Here is a 13,574-nt window from a genome sequence, read left to right as displayed (position 1 = left end):
GGTTGTGTATCAAGTAACTTGATTCTATTTGTTGTCAAATAGCCCAAGTCCTTGAAAATAACACATCTGCTATTACACATTTAACAAGCAAAATATTGCAGATGCTGAAAATCTGAAGAACAGAAAATGCTGGAAGAACCAACAGATTAGGCAGCATCTTGGCGACAGAAACAGGATTACGTTTCAAGTCAAACGATTACCTTTCATCAGGATTGGAAGAAGCTGGAGATCTCAGTTTATAAACAAGTACAGAGACGGTGAAAAAAATGCAGTGGGTGGTGGAGGAAGGAACAAAAGGGAATGTCTGATTAAGGTCATAGAGTCAGTACTGCGCTGAAGGAGCCATTTGGCCCATTGAGTCCATGCCAGCTTGCATGTCAGTCCCATTCCCCCACTCTATTCCTGCAGCCCTGCAAGTTTACTTCCCTTAAATACCTATCCAATTTCCTTTTGAAATTATTGATAATTTCCGCTTCCACCACCTTCACAGGCAGTGAGTTCCAGATTATTACCACTCACTCTATTTTAATGATTTGGACGTAAATGTAGGGGGCATGATTAAGAAGTTTGTGGACGACACAAAGATTGGTAGTTAGTGAGGAGAATAGCTGTAGGCTTCAGGAAGATATTGATGGTCTGGTCATATGGGCAGAAAAGTGGCAAATGGAATTCAACTTGGAGAAGTGTGAGGTGATGCATTTGGTGAGGTTAAACAAGGCAAAGGAATACACGATTAATGGGAAAATACTGAGAAGTGTAGAGGAAGTAAGGGACCTTGGAGTGAATGTCCACAGATCCCTGAAGGTAGCAGGACATGTAAGATGGTTAAGAAGGCATATGGAATCCTTTTCTTTATTAGCCGAGGTATAGAATACAAGAGCAGGGAGGTTATACTGGAACTGTACAACTCATGGCTTAGGCCACAACTTGAGTACTGTGTGCAGTTCTGGTCACCTCATTGCAGAAAGGATGTAATTACACTGGAGAGGGTACAGAGGAGATTTACGAGGATGTTGCCAGGACAGGAAAAATACAGCTATGAGGAAAGATTGGATAGGCTGGGGTTGTTCTCCTTGGAACAGAGAAGGCAGAGGGGAGATCTGATTGAAATGTACAAAATTTTGAGGAGCCTGGATAGAGTGGAGGTGAAAAGTCTACTCACCTTAGCAGAGAGGTCAGTGATAAGGGGGCATAGATTTAAAGTGATTGGTAGAAAAATTAGAGGGGAGATGAGGAAAAACATTTTCACCCGGAGGGTGGTGATGCTCTGGAACTCACTGCCTGAAAGGGTAGTTGAGGCAGAGACCCTCAACTCTTTCAAAAGGAGTCTGGATATGCACCTCAAGTGCCGTAACCTGCAGGGCTACGGACCAAATGCTGGAAGGTGGGATTAGAATAGGTGGGTTGTTTTTTGGCCGGCACAGACACGATATGCCAAGTGGCCTCTTTCTGTGCCTTAAACCTTCTATGATTCTATGATAGTGGGGTTCCCCAGCGATTAGTATTAGGACCACTGCTTTTCTTGATCTATATTAATGACCATGACTTGGATGTGCAGGGCACAATTTCAAAATTTGAGGATGAGGCAAAACTTGGAAGTATTGTGAACTGTGAGGAGGAGGGATAGAGTCTTTAAGAGGACACAGGCAAGTTGGTAGAATGGGCAGACATGTGGCAGATGAAATTTAGTGTGAAGTGATACATTTTGGGAAGAAGAATGAGAAGAGGCAATATAAAATAAAGGAGAAAATTCTAAAGGGGGTGCAGGAGCAGAGGGACCTGGCGTATATATGCACAATTGGTTGAAGGTGACAGGGCAGGTAGAGAAAGCCATTAATAACACATATGGGAGCCTGGGCTTTATAAATAGAGGCATATAGAACAAATGCAAGGAGGTTGTGCTAAACCTTTATAAAACATTGGTTTGGCCTCAACTCGAATAGTGTGTCCAATTCTAGGCACCACATTTTAGGAAGGATATGAAGGCATTCGAAAGGGTGCAAAAATGATTCAGAAGAATGATTCCAGGGATGACAATTTCAGTTACAAGGATAGGGAGAAGCTGAGGCTGTTCTCCTTTTGAGAAGAGAAGTTTGAGAGTTGATAGAGGTGTTCAAAATCATGAGGGTTCTGGACAGAGTAGATAGGGAGAACCTGTTCCCGTTGGCAGAAGGACCAAATGCTGGAAGGTGGGATTAGAATGAGTGGATCCTTTTTATGCCGGCATGGACACGATGGGCCAAGCAGCCTCTTTCTGTGCCTTAAACTTTCTATGATTCTAAGGGTCGAGAACGAGAGGACACCAAATTAAGGTGAATGGCAAAAGAACTAAAGGCAACGTGAGGAAAACCTTTTTTACGCAGCAAGTAGTTAGGATCTGGAATGCATTGCATGAGAGTTTGATGGAGGCAGATTCAATCGTGGCTTTCAAAAGGGTATTGGATAATTATCTGAAGAGAATAAATTTGCAGGGACTAGCTGAACTGCTCTTGCAAAGAGCCAGCACAGATAAGACTGGCTGAAAGGCCTCCTTCTGTTCTGTAACCATTCTATGATTCTATTCACGACCTCAGGAGCACTGAAAAGTGTGAAGTGATGCATTTTGGTAGGAAGAATGACGAGAGGCAATATAAACTATATAATGCAATTTTAAAGGGGGTGCAGGGACACAGACCTGGTGGCAGGGTGGTGTATGTACACAAACCTTTGAAGGTGGCTTGACAAGTTGCAAAGGCTGTTCAAAAAGTATATAGGATCCTTGGGTTTATTCATAGAAGAATAGAGCACAAATGCACAGAAGTAATCTTGAACCTTTATAAAACAGTGGTTAGGCCTCAACTAGAGCCTTGTGTTCAAATCACTCCTTAGGAATGATGTCAAGGCTATGCAGAAGAGATTTACTAGAATGGTACCAAGGATGACAGACTTCAGTTATGTGGAGAGACTGGAAAAGCTGGGTTTGTTCCCCTTAGAGCAGAGAAGATTAAGAGATTTGATTGAGGTGTTTAAAATCATCAATGGTTTTGTTCGAGCAATTGTTTCCACTGGCAGAAGGGTCAGTAACCAAAGGACACACATTTAACGTGATTGGCAAATGAACCAGAGGCGACATGAGGAAACATTTTTTAACACAGCGAGTTGTTGTGATCTGGAATGCACTACCTGAAAGGGTAGCGGATGCAGGTTCAATAATAACATTGAAAATAGAATGAATACTGTTACGGTCAAGGGGGGAGGGGTCGAAGGGCTTCCCTCTTTCCCCTTTCCTTGTTTGACCACAACAGGTTTAATTATTTCTTAAAGTGGATGTACCGGCCAATTCAGTAGTGCAGTAGGTGTTTGATTACTTACTTGCTATGATCATGACAAGAACCAATTGAACAGATTTTCTTGAGTTTAATAAAGAGGTTAACTTTATTGTACCTAAACTGAACTAATGGAAATAAAACCTATGCGCCGACTTTCATTCACACACGCACACACTAGAGGTTTACATACACACAAATAGGTTACAGAGTGGGGAAAGGTAAATTGGTTGAGTTAGAGTCCATAGAAAAAAAGGGGTATACAGTATGTGGGGTTTGGTGATTCAGCTTGCTTCTTGTACATGGAGCACACGGAGAGTGGACCTGCGTGAAAAGAGCAATGGTGGTGGGAGATAAAAACCGGCAGCAGAGAGGGAGGTCCAGCACACAGAGAGCGGACTTGTGTGAGAAGAGCAGAGCAGCGGGAGATAAACACCAAGTGGTTTAAATCAAGAGCCGTTATTACAGCTGAAGAAATTCATTTTTAAAATATTTAACATCCAAATTAATTAATTAAATAGAATAGAGATGGCTGGGTAGGCGATGTGTTGCAGCTGTAGTATGTGGGAGCTGGTGGACGCCGGTGCAATCCACAGTGGCCACATCTGCAGCAAGTGTTGGCTGCTCAAGGACCTTTGGCTCAGATTTGATGAGCTGGAGTCTGAGCTGCGGACACTGCGACACATCAGGGAGGGGGACAGTTACCTGGACACTGTGTTTCAGGAAACAGTCACACCCCTTAGATTAATTACATCCAATTTGGACCATAGTCAGGGACAGGAGGGTGTGACTACGAGTGAGGCAGTTATGGGGATCCAGAATTTAGCTTTGGAGGAGCCTCAGCCAGTGCTCTATCCAATAGGTATTAGGTTCTTGCTCCCAGTGTGGACAAGGGCACAGATTGCAGGGAGGATGGGCGAACTGACCACAGCACCATGGTTCAGAGCACCATTCAAGTGGGGGGAGAAAAGAGAAATGTAGGAGTAATAGGGGATAGTATAGTTAGGGGAATAGATACTGTTCTCTGCAGCAAAGACAGGGGGTACCGACGGCTGTGTTGCCTACCAGGTGCCGAGGTTAAAGATATCTCTTCTGGGCTGGAGAGGAACTTGGAGTGGGAGGAGAAGGATCCAGTTGTCATGGTCCACGTAGGTACCAACAACATAGGTAGGAGTAGGAACGAGGTTCTGCTGAAGGACTATGAGCAGCTTGGGGCTAAATTAAAAAGCAGAACCTCAAAGGTAATAATCTACCTGAGCCATGTGCAAATTGGCGTAGGGTAAATAAGATTAGAGAGGTAAATGCGTGGCTCAAAGACTGGTGTGGGAGAAATGGGTTCCGATTCATGGGACACTGGCACCAGTACTGGAGAAGGAGAGAGCTGTTCCATTGGGACAGGCTTTATTTGAAACATGCTGGGACCAGTGTCCTGGCAAATCGTATAACTAGGGTTGTAGAGAGGACTTTAATCTAATTAGTGGGGGGGAGGGTTCAATTGAAGGGAAGTTTAAAAAAGAAAAAAGAAAGGAGAGAGCCGAGGTGCAGGATAATGAAGAGGCGAACGGTATTCAAAGTGTGACAGGAAGGGGCAGAAAATATAAGCAGAAGAGTGCAGTAGAAATTAGAACCAGAATGAATAATAATGACAAAAAGTCAAAGCTTAAGGCTCTTTAATGCCCACAGCATTTGTAACAAGATAGATGAGTTGACGGCACAAATAGAAATAAATGAATATGACTTGATAGCTATTACAGAGATGTGGATGCAGGGTGACCAAGACTGGAATCTCAATGTTCAAGAGTATTTGATGTTCTAGAAAAATAGGCAAAAAGGAAAATGAGGTGGGGTAGCTTTGTTAATAAAGGAAGGTATCAGTGCGGTGGCGAGTAGTGATATAGGTGCAATAGATCGTGATGTGGAATCAGTTTGGGTGGAAATAACGAATAGCAAAGGGAAGAAGTCATGGGCGGGAGTTGTCTATTGACCCCAGAAGAGTTACCTCACTGTAGGACAAAGTATAAATCGGGAAATAATGGAGGCATGTAAGAGGGTCGCTACAATTGTCATGGGTGATTTTAATCTGCATATTGACTGGACAAATCAGATTGGCAAAGGTAACATGGAAGACGAACCTACCCAGGAACAGGCTATTTTAGATCTAGTAATGTGTAATGAGGTAGGATTAATAAGAGATATCGTAATTAAGGATCCTCTAGGGGGTAGTGATCACAACATGGTAGAATTTCAAATTTAAATTGAGGGCAAGCAACTCGGGTCTCAAACCAGGGTCCTCAACTTAAACAAGGGCAATTACAGAGGTATGAAGAAAAAGTTGTCTAAAGTGGGCTTGGAAAATAGACTAAGGGGAAGGTCAGTGGATGAGCAGTGGCAGACATTTAAGCAGATATTTCATAATGCTCAGCAAAACTTTATCCCGGTCAAAAAGAAGGACTCGATGAGAAGGATGAACCACCCATGGTTAACGAAGGCGGTCAAGGAGAGGATCCAATCAAAAACTAAGGCATGCAAAGCGGCAAAAACTAGTGGTAGGCCAGAGGATTGGGAATTTTTTAGGAACCAGCAGCGGATGACTAAAAAGCTAATAAAGAGGGAGAAAATTGATTATGAAAGTAAGTTGGCAAGAAATAAAAAAACAAACAGCAAGAGCTGTATATAAAAGGAAAGAAAGTAGCTAAAGTGAGCGTGGGACCCTTGGAGGATGCGACTGGAGAATTGACAAAGGGGAACAGGGAAATGGCAGATAACTTAAACCAATATTTTGCATCGGTCTTCACAGTGGAGGACACTATAAACATCCCACAGATATCAGATAAGCAAGGAGCTAATGGGAGGAAAGATCTTGTAACAGTCTGTATCACGAGGGACAAAGTATTTGACAACTAATACGACTAATGGCAGACAAGTCGCCTGGACCTGATGGCCTACATTCAAGGGTTTTAAAGGAAGTAGCTGCAGAGATAATGGAGACATTGGTCGAAATATTCCAGAACTCACTGGATTCCGGGAGGATCCCAGTGGATTGGAAAACCGCTAATGTGATGCCCCTGTTCAAGAAGGGAGGGAGACAAAAAGCAGGAAACTATAGGCCAGTCAGCCTAACATCGGTCATTGGGAAAATGCTAGAGTCCATTATTAAGGAAGAAATAGCAGGACATTTAGAAAAACTTAACGCAATCAAACAGAGTCAACATGGTTTTGTGAAAGGGAAATTATGTTTGACAAATTTGCTAGAGTTCTTTGAGGACATAACAAGCAGAGTTGATAAAGGGGAACCGGTAGATGTAGTGTATTTGGATTTCCAGAAGGCATTCGATAAGGTGCCACATAAAAGATTATTGCACAAGATAGGAGCTCACGGTATTGGGGGTAATGTATTAGCATAGATTGAGGATTGGTTAACACACAGAAGACAGAGAGTCAGGATTAATGGATCTTTTTCACTTTGAAAACACGTAACTAGTGGAGTGCCACAAGGATTAGTCCTAGGGTGTCAGTTATTTACTATATATATTAATGACTTGGTGGAGGGGGCAGAGTGTAATATATCCAAATTTGCTGACGATATAAAAATAGGTGGGAGGGCATGTTATGATGAGGACATAAGGAATTTACAAGGGGAAATAGATAGGTTGAGTGAGTGCGCAGAAACTAGGCAGATGGAGTTTAATGGAGGAAAGTGTGAGGTCATGCACTTTGGTAGGAAGAATCAAAAGGCAAACTATTATTTAAATTGAGAGAGACTCCAAAAAAGTGCAGCACAGAGGGATCTGGGTGTTCTTGTGCATGAAACACAAAAAGTTAGCATGCAGGTGCAGCAAGTAATTAAGAAGGCAAATGGAATTTTGGCCTTTATTGCTAGGAGGTTGGAGTTTAAAAATAGGGAAGTTTTGCTACAACTGTACAGGGTGTTGGTGAGGCCGCACCTGGAGTACTTTGCGCAGTTTTGGTCCCTGTATTGAAGAAAGAATATACTGGCATTGGAGGCAGTTCAAAAGAGATTCACTAGGTTGATTCCTGGGATGAAGGAATTGACTGATCAAGAACGGCTGAACAGGTTAGGTCTTTATTCATTAGAGTTTAGAAGAATGAGGGGTGATCTTATTGAAATGTACAAGACTCTGAGAGGGCTTGACAGGGTAGATGTTGAGAAGATGTTTCCACTCATGAGGGAATCTCGAACTAGGGGACATAGGGGGAATAAGGGGGCACTCATTTAAAACTGAGACGTGAAGGAATTTCTTCTCTCAGAGGGCAGTGAATATCTGGAATTCTCTACCCCAGAGCGTTGTGGAGGCTAGATCACTGAAAGTATTTAAAGCGGAGTTGGATAGATTTTTGAAATATCGGGGCGTTGCGGGCTATGAGGAGCCGGCACGAAAGAGGAGTTGAGGTCTGGGGCAGATCAGCCATGATCTTATTGAATGGCGGGGCAGGCTTGAGGGGCCGAATGGCCTATTCCTGCTCCTATTTCTTATGTTCTTATGTTGCTGAATTCGGTGGGCCTGAAGCTTTTAGTTTGAAGAGGTAAATGACTGGTTTGGTGCGTCTCTTGGAGATAGCGATACGGATGATTTCCTCCAATGGGATTTCTGATTGTAGCTAGAGTATGCAAAGGTGGTCAGTCAACAAGCAGGATTTTGAAGCTTTCAAGCTGGATTGGAGAGAGGGACCCCCAGTTAGGTTCTGCACATGTCTGAGTCCAGATGCTTCTCCCCTGCTGCAGAGAACACACCAGCTTAAAACCACAGATGGGGAGAGGCTTGTCACATGACAGTCACTCAGTGATTCAAACATGGTAGCAGTGTTTCTGTTCTTGCTAAAAATAACAGGCAGTTCCCTTAAACTTGCTGGGTCTTGGTTCTTGCTGGGAAATGAGCAGACATTTTGGGCTGGATTCTATGAGCTCACCACTAATCTCGGCGGCGAGCTCAAAAAACGCCAAAGAGCCCCCGCAATCTTAAGTGCAGCGGCTCATTTAAACAGCCGGAGCGGCCTGCCCCCCTCCCCCATCATGTGGAGGGGCGGGCTGTTGGTCCCCGGCAATGACATCAGCTGCCTGTGTGCAGGTGCAGACGCCATTTTTAGAGGGCTTAGAGCCCTACCAGCTTATTTAAATATTTATAAACATATTCAATTAAATTAAATAAATACATTTCTTTTGCCCCTCTCCCATCCCCCCATAACAATTACATTAACTATTTGCCCTTCCCCCAAAACACTTACCTTTAACATCTGACCTTCCCCCCCCCCACCAAAACAAAGAACAAAGAACAAAGATAATTACAGCACAGGAACAGGCCCTTCGGCCCTCCAAGCCTGCGCCGATCCAGAGCCTCTCTCTAAACATGTCGCCTATTTTCTAAGGTTCTGTATCTCTTTTCTTCCTGCCCATTCATGTATCTGTCTAGATACATCTTAAAAGACTCCATCGTGCCCGCATCTACCACCTCCGCTGGCAATGCGTTCCAGGTGCCCACCACCCTCTGCGTAAAGAACTTTCCACGCATATCCCCCCTAAACTTTTCCCCTTTCACTTTGAACTCGTGTCCTCTAGTAATTGAAACCCCCACTCTGGGAAAAAGCCTCTTGCTATCCACCCTGTCTATACCTCTCATGATTTTGTACACCTCAATCAGGTCCCCCCTCAACCTCCGTCTTTCTAATGAAAATAATCCTAATCTGCTCAACCTCTCTTCATAGCTAGCGCCCTCCATACCAGGCAACATCCTGGTGAACCTCCTCTGCACCCTCTCCAAAGCATCCACATCCTTTTGGTAATGTGGCGACCAGAACTGTACGCAGTATTCCAAATGTGGCCGAACCAAAGTCCTATACAACTGTAACATGACCTGCCAACTCTTGTACTCAATGCCCCGTCCGATGAAGGAAAGCATGCCGTATGCCTTCTTGACCACTCTATTTACCTGCGTTGCCACCTTCAGGGAACAGTGGACCTGAACACCCAAATCTCTCTGGACATCAATTTTCCCCAGGACTTTTCCATTTACTGTATAGTTCACTCTTGAATTGGATCTTCCAAAATGCATCACCTCGCATTTACCCTGATTGAACTCCATCTGCCATTTCTCTGCCCAACTCTCCAATCTATCTATATTCTACTGTATTCTCTGACAGTCCCCTTCACTATCTGCTACTCCACCAATCATAGTGTCGTCTGCAAACTTGCTAATCAGTCCACCTATACTTTCCTCCAAATCATTAATGTATATCACAAACAACAGTGGTCCCAGCACGGATCCCTGTGGAACACCACTGGTCACACGTCTCCATTTTGAGAAACTCCCTTCTACTGCTACTCTCTGTCTCCTGTTGCCCAGCCAGTTCTTTATCCATCCAGCTAGTACACCTTGGACTCCAAGCGCCTTCACTTTCTCCATCAGCCTGCCATGGGGAACCTTATCAAACGCCTTACTGAAGTCCATGTATATGACATCGACAGCCCTTCCCTCATCAATCAACTTTGTCACTTCCTCAAAGAATTCTATTAAGTTGGTAAGACATGACCTTCCCTGCACAAAACCATGTTGCCTATCACTGATGAGCCCATTTTCTTCCAAATGGGAATAGATCCTATCCCTCAGTATCTTCTCCAGCAGCTTCCCTACCACTGACGTCAGGCTCACCGGTCTATAATTACCTGGATTATCCCTGCTACCCTTCTTAAACAAGGGGACAACATTAGCAATTCTCCAGTCCTCCGGGACCTCACCCGTGTTTAAGGATGCTGCAAAGATATCTGTTAAGGCCCCAGCTATTTCCTCTCTCGCTTCCCTCAGTAACCTGGGATAGATCCTATCCGGACCTGGGGACTTGTCCACCTTAATGCCCTTTAGAATACCCAACACTTCCTCCCTCCTTATGCCGACTTGACCTAGAGTAATCAAACATCTGTTCCTAACCTCAACATCCGTCATGTCCCTCTCCTCGGTGAATACCGATGCAAAGTACTCGTTTAGAATCTCACCCATTTTCTGTGAGTCCAAGCATAACATTCCTCCTTTGTCCTTTAGTGGGCCAATCCTTTCTCTAGTTACCCTCTTTCTCCTTATATATGAATAAAAGGCTTTGGGATTTTCCTTAACCCTGTTTGCTAAAAACTGCACTAAGTTTAAAGTACAACCCTTCCCACCATCCCCTACACCCATGACGTTTATTTGACCCCGTCCCCCCCTCCCCCCACACTGATAAACTTACCTCCTCCCCCCTCCCCACCAGCGTCGCGCCTCATTTCCCTGGACGGGGATCTGAAGGTGTGGGAATGCCGGCCGCCACACCAATGATCGCGGTGGGCCCTCAAAATCAGGGTGAGTATATTTAAATTAATTAATTTTATTGATTTTAGTATTCAAATTGTGGTCCCGTTGCCCAGCGGTGGGGTGGCCACCATGGAGCCTTGCCGCCACCATGAAGATCGGGCTGGGCCCTGCTGGCGTTGAGGTCCGTGGCGGGCCTCATCTGGAGCCATCTTCAGGCCCCACCCCCGCCATGGATCACAACGTCGAAGGCTACTTAAAATCCAGCCCTTTGACTCTCTCCTCACAAACATTGCAGTATAGGATACAGTGTTGCAAATTAGGTGGTCATCTTAAGCTGCAAGCAAAATCATCTTTTTTAATCTGCTCTTTTTAAAATTTCTTCAAAATATATAAATTCAGATCTCCAGTCAGTGGATTAAATAAAATGATCATTCAACAAAGCAAGTTGGTGTGACAATACATTAAAGGAAAAATATTACAAGGTTATGGGGAAAGAGCAGGGGAGTGTGATTAATTGGATAGCTCAACCAAAGAGCTGGCACTGGCATGATGGGTCCAATTACCCCCTTTGTGCTCTATATTCTATAATTATATGAAAGTGCTTTACAGCCAATTAAGTACTTTTGAAGTGTAGTCACTGTTGTAGGAAATGCAGCAACCAATTAGCGCACAGCAAGGTCCCACAATCAGCAATGTGATAACGACCAGATAGGGTAGTTTATTGTTAGTGGGGGGATAAATATTGGCCAGGTATAGAATAATGCAATGGGATCTTTTACTTCCACTTGAGAGGGCATACTGGACCAATATTCTTAAATTAATTTTTTCTTCCATAAAATGATAGGTACACTTTCAATAAAAAATACTTTTCCTTTATACAAAACTGCAAAACAGAACAAATTTCCTTTCTGAGCTGAATTTAAGTAGCCTAATACACATCCTGCCACATCACTGACTGATGATCTACTGTAGATACCAGCAAGAGAAGCAGATATTTTCTAAAGGCACCTGACTTTTCATTGCTTGAGAAAATGTGTAGGAAAGTTGCATACTCAAAGGAACTGTTCCCTTAAATCTGAATTCTTGTTTGGCAGTTCCTCTTTTGGAGAAAATCATTTAACTTGGCAATTTAGGTATTATAATGTTAGGAAAGTTAAAAGATTGATTGATTACAAACAAAGGCAGATTGGCAACCTGTTCTAGACCTCAGCCTCCTGAACAAAACAACCCAAAAGGACATTCAAGCTGATACTTTAGACAGTACATCCGTTAATGATCTTAAAGATCAACAAATTATAGTTTTATGTAGATGGAAGGTCTACACATTGAAAATGCAGATTTGCTATATAGGAAATCAGTTACTGTACACCTTGGCCAGAATTTTATGTTGGGCCAGAGGCCCCGCCCACCGGCAGAAAAAGTCAGTGGTGAGCCCACCTCCACTGGGCCTGAAAGCCACATTGGGACTTTACGTGACTCAGGCCCTTAGTTGGTTTCAGGCGGGACTTCCGCCCCTCTGAGGCAAGAAGTCCCGTCTCCAAGAGTTGCCAGCTAATCAGTGGATGGATGAGGCCCTGGAATACAGGTAAGTGTGTGGGGCCTCGCCGGGGTCAATCAGCCAGCCCCTGGCAAGGCTGGCGGGGAAGCGGCAGTTGCTCAAGAGAGGGTGGGAGGTGCTCCAGTGGGGACAGCTTGTGCCACGGGGCGGGGGGGGGGGGTACCCTCTATCGGGCACAGGGTGCCCGATCAGGAGGGCCCCCTCACAGCACATAAGGAGGCCGTCAGGTTTTACTGGGCAGCCTTCTGAGCTACTGAATCACTCACCCACCCATTAGTAATATACCAGCGGCGGTGGGAGGAGGCCCTTAAGTGGCAATTAATTGGTTTCTTAAGAGCCTTAATTGGCCTGGGGTGGGTGGGCCGTTTGTCACCTCTGCTGCCAATCGTAAAATTGCAGCGGGTGCAGGAAGATGATGGGAACGGCACCCGCAAAATCACACTCAATTTTACCCCCCACCCCCACCCCGCCTCCAGCCTGCTCCTGCAGGAAGGCATAAAAATTCCAGGCCTTGATTAGCACTTGAAGTGTGAAGCTGCACTTCCTTATAGCAGCAAATAAAGAACTAGTATTTACATAGTGCATATCATGTCTTCAGGACCTCTGAAAACGTTTCACAGTCACTGAGGTACTTTTCAATTGTGGTCACTGATGTAATGTAAATAAATACAGCAGATAATTTGCACACAGTAAGGTCCCACTAACAGCAATGGGGTAAATGACGAGATAATCTGTTTCAATGGTGTTGGTTGATGGATACCTGAACATCAGTAGATCTCTTCTACCCTTCTTTGCATAATGCTATGGGATCTTATATGCCCAAATGATCAAGCCTCAGTTTAACATGTCATCAAAAGGCAGCACATCTAACAGTGTAGCACTCCCTCAGTACTTGCAGTGAAATGTCAGCCAAGATCATGGGCCAGATTTTGTGGTCAGCGGCAAAGCAACAGCACTTGTTGCTGACCTTGAGAAAAGCTTCCCACAAAGATCTAGCGATCTCTATGGCAGAGATTTCTGCTTTCCTGGTAGCAGTTTAAATTTGGTGGCAAGTCAAAGGGATTTTGAGATGTGCAGCAGCAGTGATGTCAGCAAGCAGGGTAAGCAGCCAATCACATTGAAGTATTCTCACAGACAACAAAACCAGGAAGTTAAAAGCACTTATCCTTCACTTTTAACTTAAGTTTTCAGATGGTGAAATAAAAGATTATGATTGGATTTAGATGGAAACTAAAATATCAGTATAAACAAACTTAAAAAAATATTTTAAAAATGATTTTAATCATAATGGAGACATTTGACATTGTACAAATATAAAATTAGCTTTTCAGGACCAGAAACGGTGTTTAGCAGTAACATTGAAGTTAGTAGGTTATTAAAAACCCAATTACACCTCATTCAAAAAGGTGTAAC

This window comes from Heterodontus francisci, chromosome 17 (genome assembly GCF_036365525.1).
Source record: "Heterodontus francisci isolate sHetFra1 chromosome 17, sHetFra1.hap1, whole genome shotgun sequence".
NCBI lineage: Eukaryota > Metazoa > Chordata > Chondrichthyes > Heterodontiformes > Heterodontidae > Heterodontus > Heterodontus francisci.
The sequence above is the reverse complement of the archived record's forward strand: the minus strand, read 5'-3'. Positions refer to the sequence as shown.